Genomic DNA, 9,162 nt, shown 5'->3' on the forward strand with positions numbered 1-9,162 from the left:
TCAGGATATTAAACCTCCATGTATCCTCACTAGGTCAGGATATTAAACCTCCATGTATATCTCACTAGGTCAGGATATTAAACCTCCATGTATATCTCACTAGGTCAGGATATTAAACCTCCTCCATGTATATCTCACTAGGTCAGGATATTAAACTCCTCCATGTATATCTCACTAGGTCAGGATATTAAACCTCCATGTATATCTAACTAGGTCAGGATATTAAACCTCCTCCATGTATATCTCACTAGTAGGGTAGGATCAGGGTATTAAACCTCCTCCATGTATATCTCACTAGGTCAGGATATTAAACCTCCTCCATGTATATCTCACTAGGTCAGGATATTAAACCTCCTCCATGTATATCTCACTAGGTCAGGATATTAAACCTCCTCCATGTATATCTCACTAGGTCAGGATATTAAACCTCCATGTATATCTCACTAGGTCAGGATATTAAACCTCCATGTATATCTCACTAGGTCAGGATATTAAACCTCCTCCATGTATATCTCACTAGGTCAGGGTATTAAACCTCCATGTATATCTCACTAGGTCAGGATATTAAACCTCCATGTATATCTCACTAGGTCAGGATATTAAACCTCCATGTATATCTCACTAGGTCAGGATATTAAACCTCCTCCATGTATATCTCACTAGGTCAGGATATTAAACCTCCATGTATCTCTCACTAGGTCAGGATATTAAACCTCCTCCATGTATATCTCACTAGGTCAGGATATTAAACCTCCTCCATGTATATCTCACTAGGTCAGGATATTAAACCTCCATGTATATCTCACTAGGTCAGGATATTAAACCTCCTCCATGTATATCTCACTAGGTCAGGATATTAAACCTCCTCAATGTATATCTCACTAGGTCAGGGTATTAAACCTCCATGTATATCTCACTAGATCAGGATATTAAACCTCCATGTATATCTCACTAGGTCAGGATATTAAACCTCCTCCATGTATATCTCACTAGGTCACGATATTAAACCTCCATGTATATCTCACTAGGTCAGGATATTAAACCTCCTCCATGTATATCTCACTAGGTCAGGATATTAAACCTCCTCCATGTATATCTCACTAGGTCAGGATATTAAACCTCCATGTATATCTCACTAGGTCAGGGTATTAAACCTCCTCCATGTATATCTCACTAGGTCAGGATATTAAACCTCCATGTATATCTCACTAGGTCAGGATATTAAACCTCCTCCATGTATATCTCACTAGGTCAGGATATTAAACCTCCTCCATGTATATCTCACTAGGTCAGGATATTAAACCTCCTCCATGTATATCTCACTAGGTCAGGATATTAAACCTCCATGTATATCTCACTAGGTCAGGATTAAACCTCCATGTAATCTCACTAGGTCTCCTCCATGTATATCTCACTAGGTCAGGATATTAAACCTCCTCCATGTATATCTCACTAGGTCAGGATATTAAACCTCCTCCATGTATATCTCACTAGGTCAGGATATTAAACCTCCTCCATGTATATCTCACTAGGTCAGGATATTAAACCTCCATGTATATCTCACTAGGTCAGGATATTAAACCTCCATGTATATCTCACTAGGTCAGGATATTAAACCTCCTCCATGTATATCTCACTAGGTCAGGATATTAAACCTCCTCCATGTATATCTCACTAGGTCAGGATATTAAACCTCCTCCATGTATATCTCACTAGGTCAGGATATTAAACCTCCATGTATATCTCACTAGGTCAGGATATTAAACCTCCATGTATATCTCACTAGGTCAGGATATTAAACCTCCATGTATATCTCACTAGGTCAGGATATTAAACCTCCATGTATATCTCACTAGGTCAGGATATTAAACCTCCTCCATGTATATCTCACTAGGTCAGGATATTAAACCTCCATGTATATCTCACTAGGTCAGGATATTAAACCTCCATGTATATCTCACTAGGTCAGGATATTAAACCTCCATGTATATCTCACTAGGTCAGGATATTAAACCTCCATGTATATCTCACTAGGTCAGGGTATTAAACCTCCATGTATATCTCACTAGGTCAGGATATTAAACCTCCTCCATGTATATCTCACTAGGTCAGGATATTAAACCTCCTCCATGTATATCTCACTAGGTCAGGATATTAAACCTCCTCCATGTATATCTCACTAGGTCAGGATATTAAACCTCCATGTATATCTCACTAGGTCAGGATATTAAACCTCCATGTATATCTCACTAGGTCAGGATATTAAACCTCCTCCATGTATATCTCACTAGGTCAGGGTATTAAACCTCCATGTATATCTCACTAGGTCAGGATATTAAACCTCCTCCATGTATATCTCACTAGGTCAGGATATTAAACCTCCTCCATGTATATCTCACTAGGTCAGGATATTAAACCTCCTCCATGTATATCTCACTAGGTCAGGATATTAAACCTCCTCCATGTATATCTCACTAGGTCAGGATATTAAACCTCCATGTATATCTCACTATGGATATTAAACCTCCATGTATATCTCACTAGGTCAGGATATTAAACCTCCATGTATATCTCATGTATATGTATATCTCACTGGGTCAGGGTATTAAACCACCATGTATATCTCACTAGGTCAGGATATTAAACCTCCATGTTTATCTCACTAGGTCAGGGTATTAAACCACCATGTATATCTCACTAGGTCAGGATATTAAACCTCCATGTATATCTCACTAGGTCACGATATTAAACCTCCTCCATGTATATCTCACTAGGTCAGGATATTAAACCTCCTCCATGTATATCTCACTAGGTCAGGATATTAAACCTCCTCTCACTAGGTCAGGATATTAAACCTCCATGTATATCTCACTAGGTCAGGATATTAAACCTCCTCCATGTATATCTCACTAGGTCAGGATATTAAACCTCCATGTATATCTCACTAGGTCAGGATATTAAACCTCCTCCATGTATATCTCACTAGGTCAGGATATTAAACCTCCATGTATATCTCACTAGGTCAGGATATTAAACCTCCTCCATGTATATCTCACTAGGTCAGGATATTAAACCTCCTCCATGTATATCTCACTAGGTCAGGATATTAAACCTCCATGTATATCTCACTAGGTCAGGATATTAAACCTCCTCCATGTATATCTCACTAGGTCAGGTATTAAACTCCATGTATATCTCACTAGGTCAGGATATTAAACCTCCTCCATGTATATCTCACTAGGTCAGGATATTAAACCTCCTCCATGTATATCTCACTAGGTCAGGATATTAAACCTCCATGTATATCTCACTAGGTCAGGATATTAAACCTCCTCCATGTATATCTCACTAGGTCAGGATTAAACCTCCATGTATATCTCACTAGGTCAGGGTATTAAACCTCCTCCATGTATATCTCACTAGGTCAGGATATTAAACCTCCTCCATGTATATCTCACTAGGTCAGGATATTAAACCTCCTCCATGTATATCTCACTAGGTCAGGATATTCAACCTCCTCCATGTATATCTCACTAGGTCACGATATTAAACCTCCATGTATATCTCACTAGGTCAGGATATTAAACCTCCATGTATATCTCACTGGGTCAGGATATTAAACCTCCTCCATGTATATCTCACTAGGTCAGGGTATTAAACCTCCTCCATGTATATCTCACTAGGTCAGGGTATTAAACCTCATCCATGTATATCTCACTAGGTCAGGATATTAAACCTCCTCCATGTATATCTCACTAGGTCAGGATATTAAACCTCCTCCATGTATATCTCACTAGGTCAGGATATTAAACCTCCATGTATATCTCACTCGGTCAGGATATTAAACCTCCTCCATGTATATCTCACTAGGTCAGGATATTCAACCTCCTCCATGTATATCTCACTAGGTCAGGTATATCTCACTAGGTCAGGATATTAAACCTCCATGTATATCTCACTAGGTCAGGATATTAAACCTCCTCCATGTATATCTCACTAGGTCAGGATATTAAACCTCCTCCATGTATATCTCACTAGGTCAGGGTATTAAACCTCATCCATGTATATCTCACTAGGTCAGGATATTAAACCTCCTCCATGTATATCTCACTAGGTCAGGATATTAAACCTCCTCCATGTATATCTCACTAGGTCAGGATATTAAACCTCCATGTATATCTCACTAGGTCAGGATATTAAACCTCCTCCATGTATATCTCACTAGGTCAGGATATTAAACCTCCATGTATATCTCACTAGGTCAGGATATTAAACCTCCTCCATGTATATCTCACTAGGTCAGGATATTAAACCTCCATGTATATCTCACTAGGTCACGATATTAAACCTCCTCCATGTATATCTCACTAGGTCAGGATATTAAACCTCCTCCATGTATATCTCACTAGGTCAGGATATTAAACCTCCTTGTATATCTCACTAGGTCAGGATATTAAACCTCCATGTATATCTCACTCGGTCAGGATATTAAACCTCCTCCAGTTATATCTCACTAGGTCAGGGTATTAAACCTCCATGTATATCTCACTAGGTCAGGATATTAAACCTCCTCCATGTATATCTCACTAGGTCAGGATATTAAACCTCCATGTATATCTCACTAGGTCAGGATATTAAACCTCCTCCATGTATATCTCACTAGGTCAGGATATTAAACCTCCTCCATGTATATCTCACTAGGTCAGGATATTAAACCTCCATGTATATCTCACTAGGTCAGGATATTAAACCTCCTCCATGTATATCTCACTAGGTCAGGATATTAAACCTCCATGTATATCTCACTAGGTCAGGATATTAAACCTCCTCCATGTATATCTCACTAGGTCAGGATATTAAACCTCCTCCATGTATATCTCACTAGGTCAGGATATTAAACCTCCATGTATATCTCACTAGGTCAGGATATTAAACCTCCTCCATGTATATCTCACTAGGTCAGGGTATTAAACCTCCTCCATGTATATCTCACTAGGTCAGGATATTAAACCTCCATGTATATCTCACTAGGTCAGGATATTAAACCTCCATGTATATCTCACTAGGTCAGGATATTAAACCTCCTCCATGTATATCTCACTAGGTCAGGATATTAAACCTCATCCATGTATATCTGACTAGGTCAGGATATTAAACCTCCATGTATATCTCACTAGGTCAGGATATTAAACCTCCTCCATGTATATCTCACTAGGTCAGGGTATTAAACCTCCATGTATATCTCACTAGGTCAGGATATTAAACCTCCTCCATGTATATCTCACTAGGTCAGGATATTAAACCTCCTCCATGGTCAGGTATTAAACTCCTCCATGTATATCTCACTAGGTCAGGATATTAAACCTCCTCCATGTATATCTCACTAGGTCACGATATTAAACCTCCATGTATATCTCACTAGGTCAGGATATTAAACCTCCATGTATATCTCACTAGGTCAGGATATTAAACCTCCTCCATGTATATCTCACTAGGTCAGGATATTAAACCTCCATGTATATCTCACTAGGTCAGGATATTAAACCTCCATGTATATCTCACTAGGTCAGGATATTAAACCTCCTCCATGTATATCTCACTAGGTCAGGATATTAAACCTCCTCCATGTATATCTCACTAGGTCAGGATATTAAACCTCCTCCATGTATATCTCACTCGGTCAGGATATTAAACCTCCTCCGAGAAATATCTCACTAGGTCAGGATATTAAACCTCCATGTATATCTCACTAGGTCACGATATTAAACCTCCTCCATGTATATCTCACTAGGTCAGGATATTAAACCTCCTCCATGTATATCTCACTAGGTCACAATATTAAACCTCCTTGTATATCTCACTAGGTCAGGATATTAAACCTCCATGTATATCTCACTCGGTCAGGATATTAAACCTCCAGTTATATCTCACTAGGTCAGGATATTAAACCTCATCCATGTATATCTCACTAGGTCAGGATATTAAACCTCCTCCATGTATATCTCACTAGGTCAGGATATTAAACCTCCATGTATATCTCACTAGGTCAGGATATTAAACCTCCATGTATATCTCACTCGGTCAGGATATTAAACCTCCTCCATGTATATCTCACTAGGTCAGGGTATTAAACCTCCTCCATGTATATCTCACTAGGTCAGGATATTAAACCTCCATGTATATCTCACTAGGTCAGGATATTAAACCTCCATGTATATCTCACTAGGTCAGGATATTAAACCTCCTCCATGTATATCTCACTAGGTCAGGATATTAAACCTCCTCCATGTATATCTCACTAGGTCAGGATATTAAACCTCCTCCATGTATATCTCACTAGGTCAGGATATTAAACCTCCATGTATATCTCACTAGGTCAGGATATTAAACCTCCTCCATGTATATCTCACTAGGTCAGGATATTAAACCTCCTCCATGTATATCTCACTAGGTCAGGATATTAAACCTCCATGTATATCTCACTAGGTCAGGATATTAAACCTCCTCCATGTATATCTCACTAGGTCAGGGTATTAAACCTCCATGTATATCTCACTAGGTCAGGATATTAAACCTCCATGTATATCTCACTAGGTCAGGATATTAAACCTCCTCCATGTATATCTCACTAGGTCAGGATATTAAACCTCCTCCATGTATATCTCACTAGGTCAGGATATTAAACCTCCATGTATATCTCACTAGGTCAGGATATTAAACCTCCTCCATGTATATCTCACTAGGTCAGGATATTAAACCTCCTCCATGTATATCTCACTAGGTCAGGATATTAAACCTCCATGTATATCTCACTAGGTCAGGATATTAAACCTCCTCCATGTATATCTCACTAGGTCAGGATATTAAACCTCCTCCATGTATATCTCACTAGGTCAGGATATTAAACCTCCATGTATATCTCACTAGGTCAGGATATTAAACCTCCTCCATGTATATCTCACTAGGTCAGGATATTAAACCTCCATGTATATCTCACTAGGTCAGGATATTAAACCTCCTCCATGTATATCTCACTAGGTCAGGGTATTAAACCTCCTCCATGTATATCTCACTAGGTCAGGATATTAAACCTCCTCCATGTATATCTCACTAGGTCAGGATATTAAACCTCCATGTATATCTCACTAGGTCAGGATATTAAACCTCCATGTATATCTCACTAGGTCAGGATATTAAACCTCCTCCATGTATATCTCACTAGGTCAGGATATTAAACCTCCTCCATGTATATCTCACTAGGTCAGGATATTAAACCTCCATGTATATCTCACTAGGTCAGGATATTAAACCTCCTCCATGTATATCTCACTAGGTCAGGATATTAAACCTCCTCCATGTATATCTCACTAGGTCAGGATATTAAACCTCCTCCATGTATATCTCACTAGGTCAGGATATTAAACCTCCTCCATGTATATCTCACTAGGTCACGATATTAAACCTCCATGTATATCTCACTAGGTCAGGATATTAAACCTCCATGTATATCTCACTAGGTCAGGATATTAAACCTCCTCCATGTATATCTCACTAGGTCAGGGTATTAAACCTCCTCCATGTATATCTCACTAGGTCAGGATATTAAACCTCCATGTATATCTCACTAGGTCAGGATATTAAACCTCCTCCATGTATATCTCACTAGGTCAGGATATTAAACCTCCTCCATGTATATCTCACTAGGTCAGGATATTAAACCTCCATGTATATCTCACTAGGTCAGGATATTAAACCTCCTCCATGTATATCTCACTAGGTCAGGGTATTAAACCTCCATGTATATCTCACTAGGTCAGGATATTAAACCTCCTCCATGTATATCTCACTAGGTCAGGATATTAAACCTCCTCCATGTATATCTCACTAGGTCAGGGTATTAAACCTCCATGTATATCTCACTAGGTCATATCTCCATGTATATCTCACTAGGTCAGGATATTAAACCTCCTCCATGTATATCTCACTAGGTCAGGATATTAAACCTCCTCCATGTATATCTCACTAGGTCAGGATATTAAACCTCCATGTATATCTCACTAGGTCAGGATATTAAACCTCCTCCATGTATATCTCACTAGGTCAGGATATTAAACCTCCTCCATGTATATCTCACTAGGTCAGGATATTAAACCCTCCATGTATATCTCACTAGGTCAGGGTATTAAACCTCCATGTATATCTCACTAGGTCAGGATATTAAACCTCCTCCATGTATATCTCACTAGGTCAGGATATTAAACCTCCTCCATGTATATCTCACTAGGTCAGGATATTAAACCTCCTCCATGTATATCTCACTAGGTCAGGATATTAAACCTCCATGTATATCTCACTAGGTCAGGATATTAAACCTCCATGTATATCTCACTAGGTCAGGATATTAAACCTCCTCCATGTATATCTCACTAGGTCAGGATATTAAACCTCCTCCATGTATATCTCACTAGGTCAGGATATTAAACCTCCTCCATGTATATCTCACTAGGTCAGGATATTAAACCTCCTCCATGTATATCTCACTAGGTCAGGATATTAAACCTCCATGTATATCTCACTAGGTCAGGATATTAAACCTCCTCCATGTATATCTCACTAGGTCAGGATATTAAACCTCCTCCATGTATATCTCACTAGGTCAGGATATTAAACCTCCATGTATATCTCACTAGGTCAGGATATTAAACCTCCATGTATATCTCACTAGGTCAGGATATTAAACCTCCTCCATGTATATCTCACTAGGTCAGGATATTAAACCTCCTCCATGTATATCTCACTAGGTCAGGATATTAAACCTCCTCCATGTATATCTCACTAGGTCAGGATATTAAACCTCCTCCATGTATATCTCACTAGGTCAGGATATTAAACCTCCTCCATGTATATCTCACTAGGTCAGGATATTAAACCTCCATGTATATCTCACTAGGTCAGGATATTAAACCTCCTCCATGTATATCTCACTAGGTCAGGATATTAAACCTCCATGTATATCTCACTAGGTCAGGATATTAAACCTCCTCCATGTATATCTCACTAGGTCAGGATATTAAACCTCCATGTATATCTCACTAGGTCAGGATATTAAACCTCCATGTATATCTCACTAGGTCAGGATATTAAACCTCCTCCATGTATATC

The sequence above is a fragment of the Oncorhynchus masou genome, unplaced genomic scaffold (assembly GCF_036934945.1).
Source record: "Oncorhynchus masou masou isolate Uvic2021 unplaced genomic scaffold, UVic_Omas_1.1 unplaced_scaffold_617, whole genome shotgun sequence".
NCBI lineage: Eukaryota > Metazoa > Chordata > Actinopteri > Salmoniformes > Salmonidae > Oncorhynchus > Oncorhynchus masou.